This window comes from Rousettus aegyptiacus, unplaced genomic scaffold (assembly GCF_014176215.1).
Source record: "Rousettus aegyptiacus isolate mRouAeg1 unplaced genomic scaffold, mRouAeg1.p scaffold_m13_p_4, whole genome shotgun sequence".
Lineage (NCBI taxonomy): Eukaryota > Metazoa > Chordata > Mammalia > Chiroptera > Pteropodidae > Rousettus > Rousettus aegyptiacus.
The window spans coordinates 60752286-60777584 of NW_023416307.1; the positions used below are offsets into that span (position 1 = coordinate 60752286).

Below are 25299 nucleotides of genomic sequence, written 5' to 3' on the forward strand. Positions count from 1 at the left end.
CTTACTAGAACTTTAACTCCTCCCCTTCCACAGTATTATTTATGACTCCCTTAAGCTACGATCAAGATTCATCAAAATTCCAGAGAGGCAAGTATATCCTCTAACACACACTTCTGTCACAGCCTAAACCAAGACTTGGTTTTCACTGCTGTACTAGAGTGCACTAGGCCAATAAGGAAGGTGTGTCAACATCCTTATTTGACAAGGAGGCCTCAGAATGAACCTCTGATAACACTGAAGGCAACGTGCTGACAATACAGACAGTGGATGCGTCGTCTGGAATCATGCGTAGGTGGCATTATTAACAGTAATTTCCAGGAGGGTGACATATATTCAAAATGTTAACTCTTCTGGACCATTTTATTTAACCAGTAACTCTTTCAAAGACTTACAGTCACCCTTGAAACCTCAGGGGAAGTAATTAAGTTACCCAACTGAGTGACGCATCATGCTCACTGGTCTGTGGAGTCCTGGCTACCTGCACAGTCTGTTGTAAGAGCCAGTCCTCAGGCCTTCAGTCCCCATGGCTCCTGACAGGGGATGAAGGCCAGGCTTCTTTCTGGGCTCTTTGTGCTAGTAAGATCTTGGAGTTTGCCCAAACCTTTCCCTTCTCCAAGCTCCTATGAACCTCTGGCTTTTCACCTGTTAGGTGAATGCTGGACTGCCACATTTGCTCTGCCCACAAAGCACCTCTCCAAACCAGGTCGAGGACCAGCCCCACACTGGTGTTCAGACATTTTCCAGGAGACAGTTCCTGCCCCTTGATTTTTTAGTCCCTCCCTTAACCTCATGTCTTCCACACCAGGGGACCTCCAAGACTCCTCCATTGCTCTGGGAAAGGAGACGGGGACATTTTCTAAAAGAGATTTGAAAGAAAAATTTCAAAGAAGCTTTTCAAAGGTTCTTTCCTGACAAGTTAAAATATTTTCCTCTTGGTGTAAGAGAGCTTCTGCTCTTTTTCAGGTAATCCAGTAAATCAAGGGGTTATGTTATTAGGACAGTGAAATTAAGGAAAGCCGCAAAGGACATGGCATGATGGTTGGGACAGCCAGTGGAGGCGATGGGGAGGCCAGGCCTGCTACACCTCAAGTTCCTGCTGAGCTCTTTGCATGAGGCATTTTTTCAATCTTCATAAAAACCCTAAAGGCAAGGACCTTTATCCCCATCTTACAAGTGACAAAATTGAGTTCCAGAGATTAAGTAACTTGCTCAAGGTCACATAACTGTAGGTCTGGAATGAAACCCAGATTGGGCTCACTCTAAAGCTTGGCACTTTAACCACAACGGCAGCCTTTTACACATTTTCTGTCAGGACTCTGCACCCAGTGGGTGCTTAACAAACAGTTGGAATAAAGGTAATGTAGGTGAGGAGTTTTAACAGTAATTCCTAGAGGAAAAGTTCCTTAACATGTTTACAAACCAATACCAAAAAGTAAGCTTTTGGTGTCCTCTCAATTTTCCAGATACTTGTTTGAATTCTCTACTTTTCATCAAATGAAATAATGTCTTTATCTAGGACACTGCATGAATCTTCGGTCGTAGGGATTTAGGGAACTTGCTTGTTCATGACACGCTCCAGCTTCCCCAACTCCTTATGGAGAGACTGAGGACACCTGTTCCTTCCCTGCTGGGAAAAAGCAAGCCACAAGAAAGCAGGGAGGGAGGCAGGGGGACAGAAAACGAATACACAGCAATAAAGGGCAAAAAGAAAAAAAAAAAAAAGAAGACAAGCAGACAAAGAGGGACAGGAGGGCTGTTTCTTTTCTGAACACAGGGTGGCTGCAGAGGTGTTTGTGTTGTAAAGTCCACAAAAGCTTTACTGAGGAAATTCAGGCAGACCCCCTCCTGCTTAACAAGAACCAGCCAAACAATTCCTGTTACTTCTGCACCCTCGGTAATTTATAAGGCTCAAAATGGAAACAGACCCCACTGCTGCCTCCAGCCACAGAAACAAGGGGAAAAGAATGTAGCTGGGAGGGAGAGAGAGTGAGAGGAAACAGGTACCTAAAGAGGAAGAAAGGAGTTAACTCATTAATCCCCACAGCAGACCTGTAAGCAGGTACCAGAGCAGGACACAGTGGGGTCTCCTGCACATAAAAGCAGGACTGTGACAAGACTATGGGGTGGTGGTGGGGGGCGGGGTCACTGTCACTTATGCCCCATTCTATTTAACAACTGGAGAAACTGATACTTCCTGGACCAAGTTACCCAGTGAGTTTAGTCTACAAAGATAATTCCAAAACTATAGGCTTCTGAGCATTTTGTTTTAGTGCTTAAAAAAGAAAAGTCGTACAAGGCTAAATCGGAGAACCTAATTGCAGCGTAATCTTGTTTCATTGTGAAATGAATAAGGTACAATTTCAAGATTGGGTGAAAGCAACGGTAAAGACTGTTATTTTTCTCGGCAATGCAAAGTATGTCTAGATCCTTGTTATTTTTATGCATTTTCTCAGAAAAAGAGATCAAGGAAAAAAACAATCAAAGAGCAGAGAGAGTGAAAATGAATTCTTGACATAAATTCCTCATCGAGGCCTAGGTCCTTACTATTTTTAAGGGTTATTTGGACACGAAACATAAAACGTATCTGAGAAGTTTAACTGCTGACTTACAAGTTCCCTCTGAAATCTCCAAGCAGACGGTTTTGAAACATTCCAAAAGCAACAAAAACAGAATATACTTCTGAGGTTGAGACCAAGCATGAGAAATTATAGCCTCAGAGTATTTATTTTGTGAGGAAATTACAAACAAGCAAGAGTTGATCATCAGGAGATGGCCAGCTCCACCTTCTCCCAAGAGAGAGTGGCCGACTGGCTGGGACAAGAGTGAGACAACTGCAGGAGGCCACATCGCATCCCTGATGCCCTGGGCCACTGCAGCGCTATGGGGGGGGAGGCCCCCATGATCTCAAACACAAAACACCCTGCGGATGACCTGTGACCATTAACAAAGAGGAACTGAATAGGAGAGTGTGCGATCCAGCAGATAACGAAGAAAGACTTTGAAATACTTTCCTTCCGTGGCAAGAATGAGATCTAACAAAATTTTGCTCCATTGGTTGGGAGGGGCTATCTACATGAAAATAAAATACAATAAAATAAACATTTCTAACCCCAAATTACATTTTTTCGCATGTTTCCAATTCTGCAGGGTAAGTCTCACTATCTTTGAAGGCAGAGAGAAGTTTTGTTCCTAGAGGTGATGCCAAGTGACTGGGGTGAGAGCCGGCTAGCCCCTGGCCTCAAGAAAGAGGGTGGTATTCCTGCAGTGGCACTAGAAGAAGTATTAGGAAAACAAATGAGTTTAATTCTCAGAGGACTAAATATATGAGTTTAGAGAGACTTAAGAGAAGGAATTAAGAAAGGTCATTTTTACTTTAAAAGTTATACTTTTACCCACAGACCCAATTAAAGAGAAAAGTTTTAAATTAGGAGAGACGCTCAGAGAAAATCAAGCTCAGAAGAATGCCTACTGGGTATCAAGTGTTATAAATGAAGAAAGAGAGGCTAAGTGATCTGCAGAAGGTCTCCCAGCTAATTAAAAAGGGAGATTTAGGGGTCCAAGTCAGGCCCGACTCCGGGTCCAGTGCTGTTTCCACTTCCCTGACAGTGCCTCCCAGCACACTGTTTCTGGGTCACGTTAACCGTCTGCTTAGAACTGCCTTTGGAACTAAATTTGCAATGTTTTTGAATTTACTTTCTTGTGTATAAAAATGTTACCTGGATCATTATCTGTAACAGTAACTTCCTGTGTGGTCTTTGTCATACTTTTACCATTTAGATCCTAATCAAGAACAATCTCTTGCTGTTCTCGTAAACTCCAACAGAATTTTCTGCAATGAATTTTCTGTAAAATATTATTACAATCTACTACATAAGACAGTATGCAAGGCACTAAATAGAACATGCTCTATAATTGTGCTGCCCCAAACACGAGGCAGCCACTTGCCACTTATGGCTATTAAACCCTTAAAATGTGACTACTGTGACTGAGGAACTGAATTTTTAACTTAAATGGCCATATAGGGTTAATGGTTACCGCAGTGGATAGCACAGTTCTAGGCTAATATCTGGAACATCTACCCACACTACCCTGATGTCAAACAAGGCAGAACAATGGTTCGATGTTCTTAAGTATGAGCCACATTTTACCAGCCTCTAAACAGAGGTCTAGCTTAGTCTTTATTCAAATTTTGTATATGAGTCTTCTATTTAAAAAACTGTATTTTGATTTTATTATTGAGAAGAAAAAAAATATTATCACGATCTACTTACATAAGACAGTATGTAAGGCACTGAAATAGAACATGGATTCAATCCTGAGGAGCTTAAAGCAAAACTTGGGACATACAGCAGCTAGTGCTCGGCAAATATCCACAAGCCCCTCATTTCCCAGCCTCCTCTGCTGTTAGCCTAGGCCCATGTAATTAGTGGTGGCCCATGAAGTGTGAACACATCATGCGTCACTTCCGGACAAAGCAGTTGAGAGCCAGAGAACTAGAGAGCTGCTTCCATTTCTCCCTTCTCCGGTCCTGGTGACCACGTGTCGCAGGTTTCAGAAGGAATAGCTACAAGATAGAAGAAGGCAGGGCAATCTATGCCAGGAGAAGAAATAAACCTTTGTTGCATAAAACCACTGAAGTTTTGGGGTTACTCTCATGTAACATCTTTACTCTAATGCTTTAACCGATCACCAATTCAGTCACAAATAGGAACTGGCAAATGACAGCAGAGGGAGGACAGCATTTTTAATTTCGAGTCTTTGGGAAAGGTTTTCTATATACCGGGTTGGAACAAGCACATGTAAAGAGACAAAGGGCACTCCAGGAAGGTGACATTGCCCTGGTGGGAGAGCAGGCGTCTGCAGGGTGGTGTACCCAGCAGTGCGGCTGTCACAGAAGGCTTACCTTGAATGGTAGTCTCCAAACTTTTCTTTTCTTGCTCCCTTACGAGTAAAATATTCTGGGAAAATATCCTCAATATACGCATATTTATTTATAAATAAAACGCATGTACTGGTGAACTTAAACTTTAAAAAGATATAGGTAAAAGCGACATATTTTAATAGCTTGTTGATCATGGTTGTTTTATAATATCATTAAGCTAATACTTTAAGACAGAATGCCTATTTAGAATTAGGTTCATCACTAATGACATGGATGTAATCTCTTCCAAAGAGTTGCTTGAATGTTAATTATTTTGACTTTTCATCAGATGCAATTCCATTATTGTTTTTACTTCCTCCTGTGGCTTGAAAAGGGTCAGCTCCGTGGTTCTTTCTGTTTGCATGTGCTTGGATTATCAGCCCACTCTTCAACCCAGTTTCTTTGTAGCAATCTCTTTAAACCTCTTGCCCTTTTGTGAGAGTTAATTTAGTTAAAACTAAATAATATAATCTGTAAATCCACTTAACATAGAGCAGGAAAGCAGGAGTGAATGAACAAGCAATCGAGGTCCCTACTGTCCAGCTCTTCATGCAGCGCAGACCTCGTGGTACTGTTGTGACATATCCGTTGTGACATAAAGACTAAAAGGTGCCACTGTCGATCCCAACATTAAATATTAGGAAAACTTAATTTCTTTCCTGTTCCTTTCTTACATATAAATAAACATTAAGAGAATCTCCAGTATTTTCTTTTAGTGTCCCAATGGAATTTCTTGTCTATCCCTTTAAGAACTCGAATCCCACTTTGGAAACTGTTCTAGAAGAATGAAAATAGGTAAGGTAGAAGATGAGGCTGGGTCACTAGGAAAGAGAGTTTGAAATTAAGGTGGGGGAGCTAGTCATGGTTTCTGAGAAGGGACTATAGGATCAAAATGACATTTGGAGATTAGCAAAATCCGGGCTTCGCATTCTCACTGAACCCAACGTTTATAATAAGCTCTGACAAACATGGACAGCACTTATTTCCACTCAGGTAGGCGGGACCCCTCACTGTCCAGGCCAGGGGCAAAAAGAAACCTGGACACAGCATCTTGGCTCTGGGGAGGAATTCCCCACAGAGAGAAGCCACCTCTGCCTCTGAGAAAAGGGCAGGTCTGGACTCTTATTTTGCCCACTGGACAAATCTAACCTCTTACCTCCACCACTTGAGGAAAAGTTACAGTGGAGTCTCATTTTTTGGTCACTCATACCCCTTTCCTAAAAATGCCCTTATTTCTTTAAAGAGATTTAAAAATCAGATCTACCCATAGAGACAAAGTGGAGGGACCCCACAAACCTTTATTGCTAAACTGGAAAAAAGAGAAAAGGAAAACCACTTCCTTTCTTCTACACTCCCTTCTCAATTCCCCCACCCCTATTCCATATAAATTCAATTTGACAACCCTGCTAATTGGATAAACGCAGCTCCTACACTCCTAGAAGGCCATTCCCTTTTCTTTTTTTTTGTTTTTGGAGGGCTCAAAACAGGGCGATTGTGCCGTTCTTTAACACGAATTCCATCTGCTTTATTTCTCTCCATTCACCGCTTTTCTTGAATATTTATGAGGCCTTCCCTCCGGCCTATCCCCTTTCCACCCCACTTCCACCCCCTTCCTCCCTCAGCCTCCCTCTCCCCACCCTGCCTCCAGCCTTTCTCTCAGAGCCTGACAAAAACCTTCCAAATGGCCCCCCCTCCTTGCTTTAGATAAACACAGGCAGTGTCAAGTGTGAGGAGTAGAGGGAGGTGGGGAGGGGGTTCAACTGCCAGTCAAGCCCCTGGCCTTCAATGAGGCCCAGGGGCCCACCCTAATCTGCTGCATGCTTGCCATATGGGGGCTGTGTTGCCCCGGGAAACACTAACAGGCAGAACGGAGCTTAATAGAGTCCATATTCATTGTGATGCACTGAGATAGCTCAAGGCACCACTGCCCCTTCGGTCCGGTTTCATTCTTCGGTTTCCCTCTTTCTTTCTGTTTTTCCTCCCTTTTTCTTTCTTTCTTCCTTTCAGATGGACCGGGTCCCCAGGAAGCTGTAATCTGGGGAGGCCTGGGCTGGGAGAAGGGCTGAACTTTGGATTCAGGAATGAGGATGAGGATGGCGGTGGTGTTGGGGCAGGGGTTGAGGTTGGTAGGGAGAGGTAAAAAGTGGAGGCTCCCAGGAGAGCAGACTGGGGAGAGGGGTGCATGTCAGCACAGGGTTTGGAGCGCAGAGCATGTGGTATTGTACCTGTGCCAGTGTGCACAGGCTTGAGTCTGTGCATGTGTGTAAGAGCATGGAGGATGAGTGTGGTCCATCAGGGTCCTGGAGCACAGAAACCTTCATAGTTATTCAGTCATCTATGCCTAGGTATCCCAATACCACTCTAATCCCAGCCAATGTAAGGTCATAAGAGCCAGTGATACCTGCTTCTCCAAGATACTATGTAATTCCTCAAAGAATCAGTTTCACAGGTTGTGAAACATAAAGCTATTTGTTCTGTGACTGTAAAAATCACAAATTTAAAAGCAAGATAAAAAATAAAAGACTACAAAACTTTTATATACTCTTCTACAGCTGAAACTTTAATCTCATGGTGTCTGGCACATAGGAAAAACTCGACAAAGGGTTTCTGAATGAACAAACCATGTATATGCTTCTGTAGTTTTATTATTGCTGACCAAGAACTTGAAACTCTTAACTTAGTTCTGTCAACTACCACCAGGGTTCGAATGGGTGGCAATGGCTTTTACAGAAGCAAAACGCTCCTGGCAAAGGTACAACAGTGCCCCTGCCGTAGTGATGCCAGTATCTACTACAGTAAGGCCTTTTGTTATTCACCTGTCTCATGACAAAGTCAGGCAGGCTAAGTTGATAAAACTCAAATCAAAGCAGATACCGGTGCTTGCTGTGGTTCGTGTTTTGCCTTCCAAACTTGATATATTCTACTTTACTTGTTTTTACCCCACAGAGATGCATTATAAATCTATGGTTTCCTAAGCTCAGCCCAGGGGCAACCGACTTTAGGAAAGTATATGAAAATTCTTATAATTTTTCTTTGGTTTTATTTTCCATCTTGATTTTAAGGCCCCATATCCAAACAACCCTGTAGGAGATGTTACAGTGGATTTTCAAGAGCCAGGCACAATTTCAATTTCTGGTTCTAAGGCCTAAATAGCATTTGGTTATATGAAATGCCACACAGAGAACGGCCTCAGCACCGTATCTATTTACATACATTTGGAACCCATAAAAGCAGCAATGCCTCTTCCCCGAGGACTCCAAACCAGAGTAGATAAAGACACACAGGGAGCAGGGTCTTACAGGACTGAGAGCACTCACCCTCCCTGCAGAAGAAGCCTTCCCATCCAACTTCTTTTCTGTATAGGCCTATTCCCAGTTGTTTTGACCCCAGCATACTGCATGTGTTACAGAGGTGTGCACCACAAAGGAGCAAGTAGGGACACCTGGAACTCCACTGCGAGCTGGTCCTGGAGCACTACGGCAGCTCAGCCGAGCAGTCACGCTTTTCCCGGCCTTCCCTGCAGTGAGCAGCTTGGTCAGTAACCTTACCACTGATGTGCATGATGTGGTGAGAGCCGGAATGGCCAACTCTTAAAGAAAGCAGGGAAGGCTACTCTAATTTAGACCAAATGCTTCCCTTTCATTTCACTGCTTAGAGAACACCCACTAATGACCTGCTTATGAAAACATACGCAAACTCTTCTATTCTTCCCTAAAACCATGTTGATATTCACCACCCACTCAGCAGTCCAGACTTGGACTCAGCCTTGTCTCCTGGCTTTCACAGGTTCTCCACCCAGGATCTGATCAGTCGTACTGACTCTAACTGGCATCAGCAGCCAGAAAAACAATGAAAGAAATACGGTGCGAGCCACATATATCATTTTAAAGTCTTCTAGTAGCCACACTTAAAAATATAAGTGAACATAATTTTAATATTTTAACATAATATATCCAAAATATTATCACTTCAACATATAATCAATACAAAAATTATTAATAAGGTGTTTTATATTTTGTTTTATGTCAAGGTTTCTAAATCTAGTATGCAGTTTATACTTACATCCCAATTCAGGCTTGCCACACTTCAGGTGCCCGATGCCCACACGGGCCAGTGGCTACCACTGTATTGGACAGTGCAGGTCTAGAGTCCTCAAACTGGCTCCCCGACTCTCTCCTATCCGCATCTAATCAGTTCCCCACATTGCCACCTGCCTTCCTTCTAGAATATCAAGCTCTGCCAAAGAGTAGAGATGATAAATGGGTAGCTACCATTCATTGAGCAAGCACCTCCCACAGGCCCTAATGCACAATTCATCTAATTTGATGTAATTCTCACAATGGCCCTGTAAGGTAGGCACATGATCAACCCATTTTATAAATGAGAACATTAAAGCTCAGAGTGATTAGATATTTTGTCCAAGATCACAAAGATGATAAATCAGAGTCAGGACTTAACCCAGGTCCATCTGACTTTAAACTCTTCGGTTCTTTTCACTCTTCCATTTCTTTAAGTAGATTATGGCATAATAATTGAACCATTAAGCAGCCATTAAAAATGATAATTATAAAGATCGAGTAGCAACATGAAAAATGTTTAAAAGATGTTAAGGAAAAAACATAGATCTCATTTTGTACAAAGCATGTAAGCAGCTGAGTGAGACCTAGCAGGGAATATGAAAGAAATGAAAGCAGCCGATTTGAAAATGTCAAGGAATTTTGTTTTTTCCCACCTTTCGAAGTCACTTAAAAACTAACAAGCAAATAAACTAACAGACTCACTTTTGATAGCTCCTCAACGGAGTATGATTAAATAAAATTCAAACTCCTTTGCATAACCTTCCAGGTTCTTTATAACTGGGCTGCAGTCAAACTTTCCCTTATTTTCCACTCACGAGCCCTAAAATCTGGGCAAGCTGCATTCTCATACACTCTCTTCCTTCCACCAGAGGCATCTTCTCCTTTTCCCTTCATTCCATCAGAGGAACTTTGATGCCCAGAGATTGTCCTTCATCCCATTTCCATAGCACATTGCAAACCTATTAGAACAGTCCCACGGTGATTTATAAATTTGATCACGTGTCCGCAATGTGCATCTATCTCTTCCTCCTGACCCCAAACTACAAACTTCCTGAAGGCAAGGGTGTGTCAAATTTATCTCGGTAACCCTAGCACCTAGAAAAGCCTTGGCACATCATAGAGATTCAGTCCACATTTGCAGAATTGAAGAGTTTGTTCAGATTAGAAATTTGGGGTTGAGAAGGAACGTTAATCTGACCTGTGGAAATACAGGGACACATAGAGAAATACTGTTATCAGTGATGGAACCGAGGGGTTTTTCTAGAGGGAAATGACTGTAACTATGCCCTTTATTTTTCAAAACCAAATGGCCCCTAGATCTGCATAGGCAGCCCCGACGGGAAGGGCCAAGCTCCCTGACAGAAGTCGGTGTCCCTGAGGATGTTCCTATGGCTCGGGGTTTCACTCAAGGGCCTCTGTTTACTTTCTAATATCTTCTTCCAAAACAAACACTCAACTAAGCTTGAGACTTCAGGCCTTCTGCAGCCACTGGACTGCAGGCAATCTAATCTAGGATTATACCATGATTCAGTATTATCTTTTCAGCAGCGACATGGACCCGAGCTTGAGACTGGGGTGGAAGGCGGCAGGCAGAGAGGGATGGGAAAAGGAGAAATAAAAAAAATTGTTGAGTGAGAAAGAGAAGGACGGGTTCAGGCTGGAGGAGAAAGAGGGGGGAGAGGAGGAGGTATGAGCATAGAGATGCGGGAAAGGCAACTAAATATGCAGAGCTCCCATTATGTGCCAAGCCTGATGTTGGGGGTTCCAGTTACGCTATGACTTTTCATCTTCATAAGCCAGAGAGTATTATAGTCCCCACTTTAGAGATGGGGAAAAAGGTTATCAAAACCCTTTTCAATGCTTTTCACTTAAGGATTTTAGGGCTCCTCTTTAATTTTTTATTATGGACGTAGCTAAGTGCCAATGTTGGACTCAACAGGATTAGGTACTAAAAAACTAAGAGCCTTGGGTTTGGATATGAGCTTTGGGTAAATTACTTAATCTCTGAGCCTCAGTTTACTCTCTGTGAAAGTGAGAATGATAACACCTGTTTTGCAGAGCTGCTTAAAAGACTTGATGAGATTATGTGTAAAAGCAGCCTGGCAGATAGCAATCATGCAATAATTTGGGGAGACAGGTGTCATGGAACTTTTCTACTAAAAGCCATTCACCTGAGGTTTAATTCATATAGTGGCATTGCTACCTGGTGGGTTTTTGGATTAATGTCCATTAAGGCTTAAAGACATGTTGCATTTAAAAAACTCTAGACACATGTGATATCATCTCTCTGCTCATTGTTCCTTAAAAGCTGTGTCAAATCAAGCAATGGCCTGGTTTTGCTGCCCTATACACTTGTATCAGAAGTTCAAGAAATATTATGGGTTGGAAAAAAAAAAGCAGTAACACATTTTATATAGCGTTTGACAGAACCTCACAACAGTCCTGTGGGAAAGGAGGTCCATGGAGAATGCCATATAGTGTTCTCAAGTTTGTGGCAAGACTTAGTTTTTGGCCTCTCAGTCTCCACCTGGCAATAGTCCATGTTTGTATCGCTCAAGCTAATAACCTCTCCCTGCCACTGCCACCCCTCCCCTGACCCTGTTTATGTTCTCTCCATGCTCTTGATAACAGTAATAATCAGTTCTTCTGTGGTGTCTCTGCTTGTTCAGAAAGAAAGTGGAAAGATCCCTATCAGACAGTAGGTCATTTGGACAAGATGTATGGACAAGTGTTTATAGAAAAGAAAACATACCCTCAACCCTCTCTAACTCCCACTCTCAGCTCCAGGATGGAGCTCCCCTCCAACCTCATCAGTGAAAGCACAAAGCCAGCAAAGCCACCTGCTCCTTTCCACCTACCTGGCCAAGCCTATATCCACACAAGTAAACAATGAAGTAACATGGTAATGTAGTGACTAGAAAAGAAACAGGAGCATCCACTTTCATGCCTCTGCCGCTCGCACAGCTGACAAAAGATCCAGTGTAAAGGGAATTAATAAGAGCCCGGGTAGACCACAAATAAGGCATAGAAACAAACCAGTCCCAGGATCTGAACAGGACTTAAAGCAGAGCTCAGCAGCTTAAAGTCCTATCTCTTAGGACAAAGGAAAAGCGATCCCATTTGACAAGTGATCCACGTATGAACACAAACCTTACTAACATAAGCAGGCTCAGGGGAAGAAAGCTGGGCCACTGGCTGCACCTAATAGTGCCCAGTGAAAGCAATGGAGCCATGAGAAGAAGCAGACATATTATCTCGAGGAGCAAGGAGGCTCAGTCTGCAACGCACACAAAACCACTGAAAAGGCATTTTCCCCAAGTCATCCAGAAAGGTAACAGGACTTGGCTCAGAAGTGAAGTAAAGCTATACAAGGGCGTTCTGCTTAGTGTTCATGCTGGAAGAGCAGACAGAACAGCTGGCCACTCCAACGTCACTCCTGACGAGAGGTACCAGTCCCTGGGTGGGCTTGAGGCAGAATTCAAGTCAGACCAGTGACCTACTAGGTACCACACGCCGTACAGAGGGTGGAGGAGATATAGAGAAAAGCTAAGCACAGTTTCCCACCCTTAAAGAAATTAGAACCTAGTCAACATTCAGCTTTGATAACGTCTTTCTGTTATACCAAAATTACAGTGCAGCATGGGCTCAAGAAAAGATCAAAGATAAACTGTAGATTTTACTACAAGCAAAGGCATCAGAGGAATGACACCTGAGCACATGCACACACTCACATGTGCACACTCAGGCCCTGCTTAGCACAGGTCAGCCCTCCAACACTGCCCCTTTCACAAGTCCTAAATGAATTTCTCTTTCTATCATCCATGACTGTTCCTAGCAAAGTCCTGGAAGATTCATCAGAGTACATCAGTTAAAGCAGGAAGAGGGCTTCGAGCTAATAGAAGAAGCCTGTGAGGACCTCTTAAATCTCAGTGAGGCCACTGTCACTTCTCACTATATAGTGACTTATTTGTTTATGTCTCTCTCCTAAACACATAGCAGATACTCAACAGATGTTTGCTAAGCTATAAAGACCTACCTCCAAAATCTTTTCCAAGCCTAACTCTACTTGGCCCTTAGAGTTTGGATCTGATGAACCCCAGGGGTGCTCCCACTGCAAAGCACAGCTTGAGCAGAGGAAGGTGATATGCAAGTATCTGCTATCTCTATTCCTGTCTCCTTCTGGGATCTAGCCTGGGAGTTCACTGTAGTTCTGATTCAGGGGAGAAGGCATGTAGGACACAGGTATTCCCTGCTATAGCATCCAAGCATGAGGTGGGTTGCGGTGGACTTGCCCAGGAGGAGGTGGGGAAGGAGAAAGTGAAGAGAAGCAGGCACTGACTGTTCAACAGGCAGGTCCCAGCACCTGCTCTATGTCAGGCAGTGGGTTGGGTGCCCAGCTCCTGTCCTCCTGTAGTCCTGCACTTCCCACCGGAAGTACCATCACACTAATTTTTTATAGTTTGAGATCAGGAATGGTAATGCTCTTGTTCACAAGGGCATCTTCGGCTCTAACACAGTTGAAGTAATTCAGCAAACACCTGTTGAGTCAACCAATAATGATCTGAGACACAAAGGTCAGAGGTCAGGGACGAGAGGCAGGAGAAATGTAGTCCTATATAGTCAAGGAAGAAGCTTTTTCTTGGTATAAGCTGGACATTTAGGACACTTTGGGGGTTAAAAGACTTACTTTGAATTACTCTGCTAGGTAACAGAGTTAACACCAGTTCCAATTAAGCTGTCATCTACAGTCATGTCCTATGCCCCTTCCTCATGACAATTAACCTACCAATGACATCAGGCCTACATCCACACCCTCCCCACAACTCAAAATGGGCCTCAGGTTCTGTGACCCACAATGAATGAAAATCAGGCTGCTGCTTCTAGGCCTGTCTGGTTCTGAGGCTAATTCACGCAAATGCTGGGCAAAACTGCCAACAACCTCAATACACCAACACACTCACACCAACCCCAACACACACAAACACACACCACAACAGGCTCCTGCATGCTGGTAGGAAACCTGAAGCATTCACATGAAAAGTAAGCCTTGGGGTAAAACGGCTGGACTGCTGATGGTAGATCAGAAGCTACCATTCCTTGGCTGGCACCTGACTGCACTGTGACGTGGGCAATGTCTCTCCCAGATTTTCCTACAAGCAAGAAACCCTCACTCTGGACTTCCGGAGGAACGACTTGACATAGAACAACAAAATCGATCTCATACAAGGACGCTGATGGAAAAACGGATTACGCTAGTAAATCAAGAACGACTGATGCAAAGTAGGCTGTTTAATAATTGATAGCAACTAATTAGAGTCATTCTCGTTAGGGTCACTTTTAGGAATACACTGTATTTTCATTAATCTGAACATTGTTGCAGATTTATCCTTAGTGTTTCAACAAAAGAGGTTTGAGAATAGGTGATACCTCACAGGCCAGACATCCCAACCTGGGCTTTCTGGGCATCCTGCTCTGGGCATGTGCACTCACTACTCTCAGACACACACACACACACACGCGCACGCACACACACGCACACACACGCACACACACGCACATGTGCCTACGTGTGCTCACAGCAACCAACTCCAACTCCAGCTGCTAAGTGTGCTTTAGAATCATGACAGTTTACTTTCTTTCCCATCTGACCTCATACAAACACACTTTCTTCACCACCTCTCTGACCCCCCAATATACACATTCCATCCCCCACCCATCCCTAGTCTTTCTCAATTACAAAGCTCTTTTAAACCAACTGAAACTTAAAATAAATACCAACTTGGAAACCCGAAGCATGCTCCAGTTCGTCTGTCAGGCTTTGCCTGCTGCTCGGAGCCCCCAACTCCGTCAGCTCTCCCCAGCTTGTGGAGCACAGTGGCCTTGGTGCAAGGCTGGCACATGCAACAAAAACAAACACATGGAGTCTTGCCAGCTGGGTCAGGCACCGCTATTTATAGCAGGAGCAAAGTGTGGGGAATTGGAAAGGCATGAGGAAGGGTCGGGAGTGAAGAGGTGGGGGTAATTCTAACCTGCTGCTCCCAGGGCTCCACCAGCTGCAGAGAATCCCCTGCTGAGGGTCTGCCACTCTAAGGTACAACCCAACCAGGGTAGGGAGTATGACTAACACCAGCACTGTGCTGGAGAGAAACGAGAAGTCTTTGAAGGCAGAGAGGCTGTTATCTCACTCATTATTACAGCCTCAGCATCCATCACCTCATAGTACTTGGCATGTAGTAGGAGTGCAATAAGTATTTGTCGATTAAATGAACAGATGAGCTTTTTTCTTCCTGCCTAGCCCACAGGGCTGCAGATAGAGGAGGGGAAATAGGTGGAAGGAAGGTTAGTGAGGAATGCCTAAAACAGTGCTTCTAAAAAGCGAATGGAAGGTAAAATGTGCCAACAAAAATAGTTTAGGGCAATGCTATGTTAAGAAAAGCTAATTAGGTTTTCTACTGCAGGCCTTTTCAGAGCCTTTAATATGCTATTATGCATCCTGACTCACTGAGAATGGGATAGAGTATGCACTGAAGCCTAAACTCCCTTAACCACAGGCCTGGACTTACTTGACCACAGGCTTGGACTTATTTGACCACATTACTCTTTTTTCTCAGAGTACCATTAGTGAGGGGAATTTCATCAAATACACTTTGGGAAACGTTGGCCTAAGAGGTTTCTGGAGAATATCCCAAAGGCAATTTGTAAAACAGCATGATCCCATTTTTGTAAATAAAAAAATTACATATGAATATGTGGTATATAGTTATTTGGCTTGTCCTAGGAAGAGATCAAGGGACACTTAAATGTTTACATCAGTTATCTCTGAAGATTAGAGGATTTGCACTTTGTACATTAAACACTTCAGAAATATTGAAAGTGGGTTTGTTATCACTTTTGTAATTAAAAAGGCAAATTAAAAAAAGCTATCCTCAAATATTATGTCATCACCCACTGATATTTTATCTTCCCATAGGCATTGGGGCCTCATTTCCCAACAATCCCCTGGGCCATAAAATGTTGCTCTTTGCCTCATTATCACATCTAAATAGTTTCCTCTGTCTGTCTCCAACATACAACTCTTTTAGCTAGTAAAGAACAATCCCCCTAATTCCAAGATTCTCTTGCTTCTACATAATATGGTCAAGTGTTTTGGAAAAAATGTAAACATATTTAATATTCTGTTAACAATCTTTACAAATTTGAAATTACTTGTTTAGGAAATTGTATAAAATATCCATCAAGTATTGAGTTTGCTAAAATAATCGTGCTGGGCGTATAACATTTAAAGAGTGCCTTTTTGGTGAAGGGATTAAGAAGTACACACCAGCAGTTACAAAATAGTCCTGGGGATGGAAAGTATAGCATACAGAACATAGTCAATAATATTGTAATAACTATGTATGGTGCCAGGTGGGTACTAGACTTACTGGGGGGATCACTTCATAAGTTATATAAATGTCTAAACACTATGCTGTATGCCTGAAACTAATATAATATTGAATGTCAACTGTAATGGAAAAAAAAATAAAAATAAATAAATAAAGGCTGCTTTTTTATCCTGCTAAATTATTCATTTCCTATTTTAACTGATTTGTAAATGTAATTAAAAGTCATCAAGATTCACTGAATGCAACGCATCAGGTTTTGTCACAATATGAGATTAAGGCAATATTGAAAATTGGAAGAAATAATCAATCTTAGCATAAAGCAAAGAAAGTATCAGACCATCTGTGAGTTACTCGGTGAGACAATGTATATATGTATTATCTTGTCTAGCCTCTAAAAAACTCTATGAAGTAGGTAGTATTGTTATCCCCATTTCACAGATGGAGAAATTGAGGCTTAGAGAAATTAAGCATCTTGTTAAAGTAAAAGATCCAAAGCCAGAGCTGTCTGTTTCCCCTGCCTGCTGGTCTTGGAGTCCTTGGTAGACTTAAGCAGATATACAATGAACTATTTCCAAAATAGGAACCTAGAAAGGCTGAAAAAACCAAAGCGAGTCTGAGCTGGAGTCATGCCCTAGCTACCATGTGTTGGACTGCGCTGGCAAATCCCACAATGGGCTCTGTGTCTGACTCCCGAAGAGGTTTTGTCCCCCACCCCACCCAGAGGTAGGCCTGAGGTCCGAGAGCCTAAATTCCATTGGAAAGTTGGCAGCAGTGCTTTGAGTCTGGGCCCAAGTTATATGCACCAGCATACAGTGAGAGACGATAGAATTCTTCCATTTCTTGACCTGACTTCTCTCATTTTCCTTCTGTTCTTACACAAGCATTAGATCGGGGGTTCCCAACTCTGGCTGCCTGGGAGAATCATCTTGGGACACTAAAACACACTGGTGCCTGGGCAGCACTTCAGACAAATGAAGGTAGAACCTCTGGGGCCCGGGCATCAGTATTTTTAAAACTCTTTCCCGGAAACTGCAATGGGCGGCCAGGGTTGGGAAGCACTGCGTATCTCTACCCTGGATCTGGGGGTCATTTTGATTAGCAATGTCTGCCAGAAGTGCCCTGGCTATACTGGATGCTGTGGTTGGAGCTGAGGGTGTTACATAAAAATGTTCTCTACAATATTATTCTAAAGAAATTCTTGTCATTTTTAATGCTAAAAACTTTTTTCATTTTACAAATTTAATATCTCAACATATTTTAGGTAATAAAACATTTCTCAAAGCTTCTTTCAGATTTCCCCAGATATTTTCTGGACTTTTTAGATTCCTAGTTTTCTTCTCTTCACACGGAAATGAAAACCCAAGAGGAGGCGGCCACCGCAAAGAGTGCCCACTTCGCAGGCCAGGACAGATTGCAATGCAGCAAGGAGACACTCAAACGGGTCCCTGGATCTGAAGTCACCCCTGTGGACTTGTGGCCACCAACGCTTACTTCCAGGAGGTTAGCCAGAAGTTTTCCAAGCATTTGCACATTTCAGGCTGGTGCATTAAAACCTGAAATGCCATCAGTGATTTCCTTAAAGCCGGAACAGCCTCCAGGGACTCGCAGATCACCAGGTGTTGGCCATCCAGCGGTCCCACATCCACTCAACACCAGATTGCATGAGAGGGCTCTGCTGTCACCGGAACCAGCTTTGGGACATCCCAAAGGGTTAATAGCTCAGCTTCTAGCTTCCAGCCTTCCCAAAGGAGTCAATTTTCAGTTTGGTCCCTACTGGAAAAGAGACAGCTCCCCACCCCCACCTTAGGGACTTGGGTCCCACCCAGCCCCTACCTCCTCTGCGGCCCTCCCACTCCAGGAATGAAGCTGCTGCTGCCCAACATATACCCAGACTGGTTTCATCTCCTTCCAAATCCATTTTGTGTCTTAACTTCTGCCAAGAATAAAAATTAAAACACTCACACACACATCATGCGTGTATGGGAGGGGAGGACAGGGCTGGAAGTTTAAACTGAAAAAGACCAGGCAGGGAGTGGGAGGGGCAGGGCCTGGAGACTTCCCCGGGGGTTCGTCTTGGGCCTTGGCAAACCCTGCCTGAGGTCCCTGCTGGCTACACGCAGGGTCAGATCTGAGGGGAAGTGTTGGTAGTATCTTCCCTCATGTTCCTTGGACACCCCATTTCATACTCTTTAACCCCCCACCCCTGCCCAGAGGGGCACAGAGCAGCTGAGCTGCCAGAACTCCGAAGGCCGGAAGCGGACTCCATTCCCCACTCTCGGAGGAGCCTGTTCCTTGCCAACTCCAAAATGAATAAAACAGTACTTGGAATGACACGCAGGCCCTAGCGGTGCAGGCGGCTTGCAGGCTGCTTGTGGCCACCCAAGAAAAATGGGTCTGGAGCTGGAGCCTCCATGGTCAGAATCCTGTCCCACCACACACAAGGCCTGCAGATGCCTGAATGTGGGGGCCAGGCACAGAGCCGCCGTGATCCAGCTCTCTCCTGTTCTCTCTTGCTGTCAACTTCTTCGTTCTCAGCAAAACCGGGAGCCCCTGTGCTGTAGAATGATCACACCTAACGTTTCACCCACTCAAGATCCCCCAGGGTTCAAATAATGGCTTCTTACTCAACTCTGAATCCCACCATCTGTCCCCCCTTTCTGCCCAAATGGTGAACTAAGCACTCACATTGCTTGTGCCTGTCCAGATGGAACCCACCCGGACTAGTGGAATCACTTGTCTTGCAAGTCAATAAACACTTATTGAACATCCATTCAACATGAGGCTCTGAGAATCCAAAAGAAAAGTTCAAGTTTTCTCTAAGAGCTCAACATCTGGTAGAGAGTAATCCAGAAACATCTCAGAATACTGTGGAACAGCTAGCGGCCAAACCTGAGTGCCCTAGACCGGTGTTCTTTCCTTTCCACAGCATTGTTAGGAAGGGGCTGGGAAGATTAAATCACACACTCCTTTCAGAAAGGGTAACCTGGTGGCACCCATCCTTGCACCATCTGGCACACAGAGCATAGTATTGAAAACAAAGGAACATTTCGAAAAACCTTTTGTTTGTCTTGTTAATTGTTGAATCTGGGCGATGGATACATTGGGTTCATGATACTCTTCTTTCCGCTTCTATGTATTGTTTTTAAATAAATGGATAATAATGAATCTTTTTTAAATAGGATAACTACAACAAGATCCCCTCAAACCTTCCTAATCCTGCATCGATCCACCTCTCTCCAAACCCCTATCCAGTGTCCTCTCAGTTAGGCCAAATAGCAGACTGTTGGGCAGATTTCAGTGTGTACCCAGGTTCTGGTGGGGGAGGGTGATGTACTCCCTCTTTGACATTCAAAGGCTTGCCAGTGTTGGGCCAAAAAGGCAGGCATACCCCTGAAAGGGTACTGCTGCCTCAGCCAGAGGAGAAGCCTATCTCCCTGGTGCTTTGGCTCAGGGACCTGGAGCCAGCTGGCTGCAAACCCCCAGGCCCCTTGCTCTCAGCCTTCCTTTCTGGGGCTTCCCAGTCTAGGATAGGCCTTCCCCAGGAACCTGAGCGTAGCTCACCACCAACATGTCCCAACTCTGGCTGGCTTTTCTCTGACGACAGAACCAACCAAGTACATGGGCCTTGAGGTCCAGGTGAAAGATCACCACTTTTCTCTGGGCCTCTATTTCTCTATCAGTAAAATTCTCAAACATACCACAATTGAGTTTTTAAGTAGCAAAATCCTCCAAGAATATGGGCTCTTGAGAAAGAATTATAAATCAGCAGCTTATCTCAAGCCAAAGTGATAATAACCGTGATGACGGTGACCATCTCACATCTTCTCTGAGCCAAGAACTCTTCTAATGAGAGAATGTAGGTAATTCAGTTCAACGTAGAATGACCTCTTCAGATGTGGGAAATATTCAGAATCTAGGGTGTAGGTGATTTAAGGGAGGCAGGCACAGTGCTCAATAGTTTGCTGACTGAGTGACTGAAAGGCCATTTTTCAATGGTTATGAAGATGTCTTTGGGAGCATGTGGTAAATGCCTGGGGAGGCATGCACAGTGCTGCTCTCAGCAAGCCTTGTTGCTGGGTATTTGAATAACCAGAAACAGCTCAGTGTGAAACCACAAGAGACAGAAGAGGCAGGCTGCAAAGGTACCATGAGTCTCAGCAGGTGGATTCTTCACACTAGGGAGACAGCCCAGAACCCCCCAGGCCCTGGGAAAGGTAATGCACCTCATCCGAGCTGAGATGAGAAACAATGTCTTTTGCTGCCTTTCCCCCAGTCAGACCATGGATGTACGGACATTAGCACTGGCATTTTGGTTCATTTCCTTGAGTGGAGAATATTAGTTCTGCCTGCCGAGGATTCCATCTCAACTGGGCACGCTGGTCCTCTTAGCTCCTAGCTTGGAAAGCACAAAGAACTTAGTTATTAAGGCACCTCCCTGTTCTACTGCCATGAAGGCTAGCTTCCTCCAGAAGGGGAGTGGGGTGGCAGCGGTAAAACTGGGAAATGTCCTGGTTTCTGTAAGTTGTTCTGGAGACTACCCCGGGGACTTCCTTCCATGAATACTCACTGATGCTCCCACATGGAGGAAGGCCCACGCTGTGCCTCCCTGTGCACCCCTCTCCGACGGGCGACCACACCAGTCATGAAGGTTCTGGCATGGCCCCCACTGTACAGAATGCCATTCTTTATGCTAAAGGTGATTTTTTTAATGCATCACACTTATAAATTTATATTTTTATAAATATAAAGGTTATTTATAAATCGACCTTTCTGAGATTTTACCCCTTCCCCCAAATCAAGACAAAAAAAAAAAACCCTACATGATTTATCAGATCACACATTTATCTTTTGGTTCAGAAAATGTGGCCCCTGCTCCTAGAGACACACTACCTGGCAGGTATCTACAGAAGCCACTCTTGGCTTCTTTCTCAGGACTCTCATTGTGCTTTCTGGGGACAGAATGTGAGAAAGTGATTTAGAGAAGGCTGGATGTGGTAGGGAATACAGGTCCACAGTCACAGGGTTCTGCTGTTTTCCATTCTCTGCCTCCCCAGGCAAACTGAGGCAAGGGCCAAGGCTTCTGGAAGCGATGATAGTCAGTAATCACTGTTACAGCCTCCCAGACTCTGAAGTTAGACCTGGGAAGCCAAGGAGCAGGAGGCTCTACCTTGATTCCAAAATTAAGATGAGCGAGGAGTGCTGGCCGGTAGAGTGTCGTCTACTGAAGAGTTTAGTGTTCACAGTCTTAGTGACAAACCAGGGACAGGTATTATTAGTCTCTACTCACATGGGGGACAACTAGGTAGAGCCACTGAATGGCAGCCCAGAGCTCAGTGAGGCACTGGTCAGGCTACAGACTAGGCGAAAAAAGTAAATCAGTGGAGGAGGAGGCATGGATTTGGGTCATCCGCATGGAATTTTCACTTCCCAAGGAGCTGATGAGTCTTATTCCACTTTTGCGCTGAACTCTGACACACCTGGCTGGTGTCCTTCAGCGTGAGAAGGTACCAGCTGGCCTCAGCTCTGTGTTTATTCCAAACAGGAAGCGATGGAAACGGGGTCCAAACTTCAGTCCCTGCTCCCCAGGGTAGGAACTCTCTCTACCTAGCATACCCCCTTTCCTTAGCCCCTGGAACTGTTCAGCCTGGTTCAACCAGACAACCCACAGGACCCCTTATTCACACACACTTTCCTTTCCCTACCTGGGGTCCAGAGTTGGAGTGGGGCTGGAGGAGCCCCTCCTCCTGCTTCCATTATAAAATTCATCATCATCACCACCAACCCCCAGAAGGCCTCCGGCCTTACTGTCTATAATGACTGCTGAGTGCACTGAATACTGAGGTTCCTGCCTCTGAACTCCCAAGGGATCCGTTTGTGAGGCTGACTCTATAAAGAAGCACCTCATGGCAGGGAAAATATTCTCAATCTCTTTGCATCTGATGGGTCTTCCTCTCGAATGACCACAAAACTAGATCAGGGTTCAATCGCTCTCAGGGCTCAGCACAGACGCTGCTGGAACCTGGGCTATGCTGAGAGCAGCGACTTCAGAGGCCAGGAGACCTGTGGCCCGCACCGGATGTGGTGTGAAGGAAGGCTGCTGCCCGGGGGAGCTCGCTTCCCCATGCTAGTTCTCGGCTCCAAAGCAAGTAAAACAAACTACCGAGGAGGAAGGCAAACAGTTGGTGTGCTCCTCCTGTCTCTCTATTTGGGAATGGATGGGAAGGTCTGCACAGCTGACACTTCCAGATGTGGAACCAAAACACAGGCAGCTCTTGACAGTTCACCAGCCTGGGCGAAACTCCAGCAGCACCAGGGCCTGGCCTGTTCAGTGGATGACAGTAAAGGATGGTCCCTGCAGACTCTGGTCGGGTGGGTCTCAGCACATGGCTTTGGGCTCCTCCTTTGCCAGCCCCTTGCTCCCCAGCTGAATGGGTGTGTGTGTGTGTGTGTGTGTGTGTGTGTGTGTGTGTGTAGGGGGGAGGGGAGAAAGCCATGTTTAAAACCGGAGGAAGCTGCTTAGTGAAAGAAGCCAATCTGGAAGGACTATACACTGTGTGATTCCAACTATATGACATTCTGGAAAAGACAAAACTATGAAGACAGTAAAAAGAACAGTGTTTGCCAGGGACTTGGGCGAGGGAAAGAGGCAGGACTGAAGAAGTGGAGCACAGGGCACTGAAAATATTATTCTTTATGATACCATAATGGTAGATTATGCACTTGCCAAAACCCATAGAATGTATAATGCAAAAAGTAAGTCTTAATGTAAACTATGGGCTTTGGTTACTAACAATGTGTCAACATTGGCTCATCAGTTGTAACAAATTTACTACACCAACAGAAGATGTTAGTAACAGGGAAAATTGGTGGGGAGTGTGGGGTATATGACACTCTCTATGATTTTTACTTAATTTTTTTTTTTTTGGTAAATCTAAAATTGCTTTTCTAAAAAAGGCTATTAATTTTTTTAAGTTAAAAAAAATCTGGGTGTTAGAGGCTTGGGCCATTCTCCAGCTCCCAGAGATGCTATAGATATTGGGTCTGGGGCTCTTGGTAGTATCATTTCTCAGACACATTTGTTGTCAGCACAAGACCTCTTGGGATCTTTATTCCTATTTTTATTCTTCCACGGCTTCTAAATCTAGAACAAAGTCAGAAATGACAGAGAAGTAATTCGAAGTCAGATCTATCCCCTCTGGGCAGACATCCAAACATGCTATTCCTTGTACTTCCATGCTTGTCAACTCTTCAACAACACAGACCACCTCTGTGGTCTGTGTGCCTAGCGTCTGCGTGCCTAGCATGGGGCCTGACCCCACCAAGCCTCGTGAATGTGGAGAACTGAACTATTCTTGAATTCATCCCATGCTCCTCCTCCTGTCCCTGGCTTGTAGTTCCAAACCAGATTCAACGGAGCTCAAATCCAATGGAGGTGACTGTGCTAACAGGAAGAGAGCAGTACAGTGGACGACCTGGGCACACTTAGTTAGGAAAGGCCAGATGAACACCGACACTGTATAGTCTTGGTGCAGTGATAGGATGCCCTGGGCTTCCCCGTATCTCCTAGCCAGGCCTAGCACAGTGCCGGGCATAACGCAGATGTTTAATTAATTCTTCTTAGGTGAGCAATGCGGAAGGGCCAGAAAGGCATCCACCCTTACACGCGCTCCTCACGGATGGAACAGATGGCACACCCCCAGGCAAGCCTGAAGGCCGCTACCTAGGGGAAGAGAGAGCAACTGGCCTGTGTCTGCAGCGGCCCAGCACACTGCTTCCGGCTTTTCTAAGACACTCTAGCAGTAATGGCATTCTCTGCACCTCCTCCACATACCCCCACATACACAAACCCAGAATGCATTTTTTTCTTACATAATTCTGTAGGTAATTATTTTGTTTTCTTTAAAACTTATATTACACCCCTTTTGAGATTCAGGAGAGCCAGGCAGACTAGTAAAAAAAAAAAAAAATTGAGCACCAATTACACACCAGATTCTATTCTAGGCACTGGGAAGAGAGCTAGGGACAAAGCAAAGTCCCTGATCTCATGGATCTTGAATTTTAGAGGGTTAGCAGGCAACAAGTAAATGCACAAATGGTTACACGTTGGGAGGATAACACTGAGGAAAAATAAGGTAGGTTGAAGAGAGAGAATGATGGTGGCAGCGTGATTTAATAAAGGGTGGTCAAATTAAGGGGGCCCTGAGGCAGAGACCTGAATGCAGTGAGGGTGGGGCTGTGCAGATATCCAGAGGAGGAGCCTTCCAGGCAGAGGGCAAAGCAAATGTAAAGCGCCTGTGAAGGGAGGTTGCTCAGCCAGTCGGAGAAGCAGCGGAGAAGCAGCAAGAAAGCGAGAAAGCAGAGAAAGCCCGGAGAAGCAGCAAGAAAGCGAGAAAGCAGAGAAAGCCCGAGTGGCTGTGGGAGGGGGAGGCTGTGGTGAGGGAAGGAGCGGGAGGAGAGGCGAGGCGTGGGCCTGAGGGTCTTGAAGGTGCTGGGAGATTTCACAGGGGTGCCATGGAGAGTTCCAACTTTTCTTTTGGAAGCTGACACTGACCTCTCTATGAAGAACAGACCATGGGGCAGGGAGGTCAGGGGAGATGGAAGCAGAGAGAAAATTTAGGAAGCTACTGCAAAAGTCCCAGTAAGAAATGTTAATGGAAGACTGGGGTGGTGAGAATTTGCAGGATTCTGGATATATCTGGAAGGTAAAGCCAATATTACTTGCAAATGTACAGTGGAGTATGAGAGAAAAAACAGAGCTGAAGATGACTTGGAGGTTTGTGGCCTAACTGGTAGAATGGAAGATGCTGAACTGGTGATGAAGCGGTGGAGAAGGCTGCGTGGAAATTCATTCCCAGTGGCCAGGCTTGAAAACTGCTACCTAACGGTGCACTTGGGTCTGGGCGTCGCCCCACAG

General features: G+C 44.7%; 1 protein-coding gene across 7 annotated transcripts in view; it reads right to left on the minus strand.

Moving 5' to 3' along the window:
- The window catches only part of BOC (BOC cell adhesion associated, oncogene regulated), a 70535-nt gene that overhangs the window by 35761 nt on the left and 9475 nt on the right, over positions 1-25299 (minus strand). Inside the window, exon 1 of one of the 7 annotated variants that reach the window (XM_016150685.2) lies at positions 14780-18174. The exons of the other annotated variants lie outside the window; for them this stretch is intronic. The gene's annotated coding sequence lies outside the window, so the exon portion shown is untranslated. Of the gene's footprint in view, positions 1-14779; positions 18175-25299 lie in introns of those variants that run through there. 7 annotated transcript variants of the gene reach the window in all.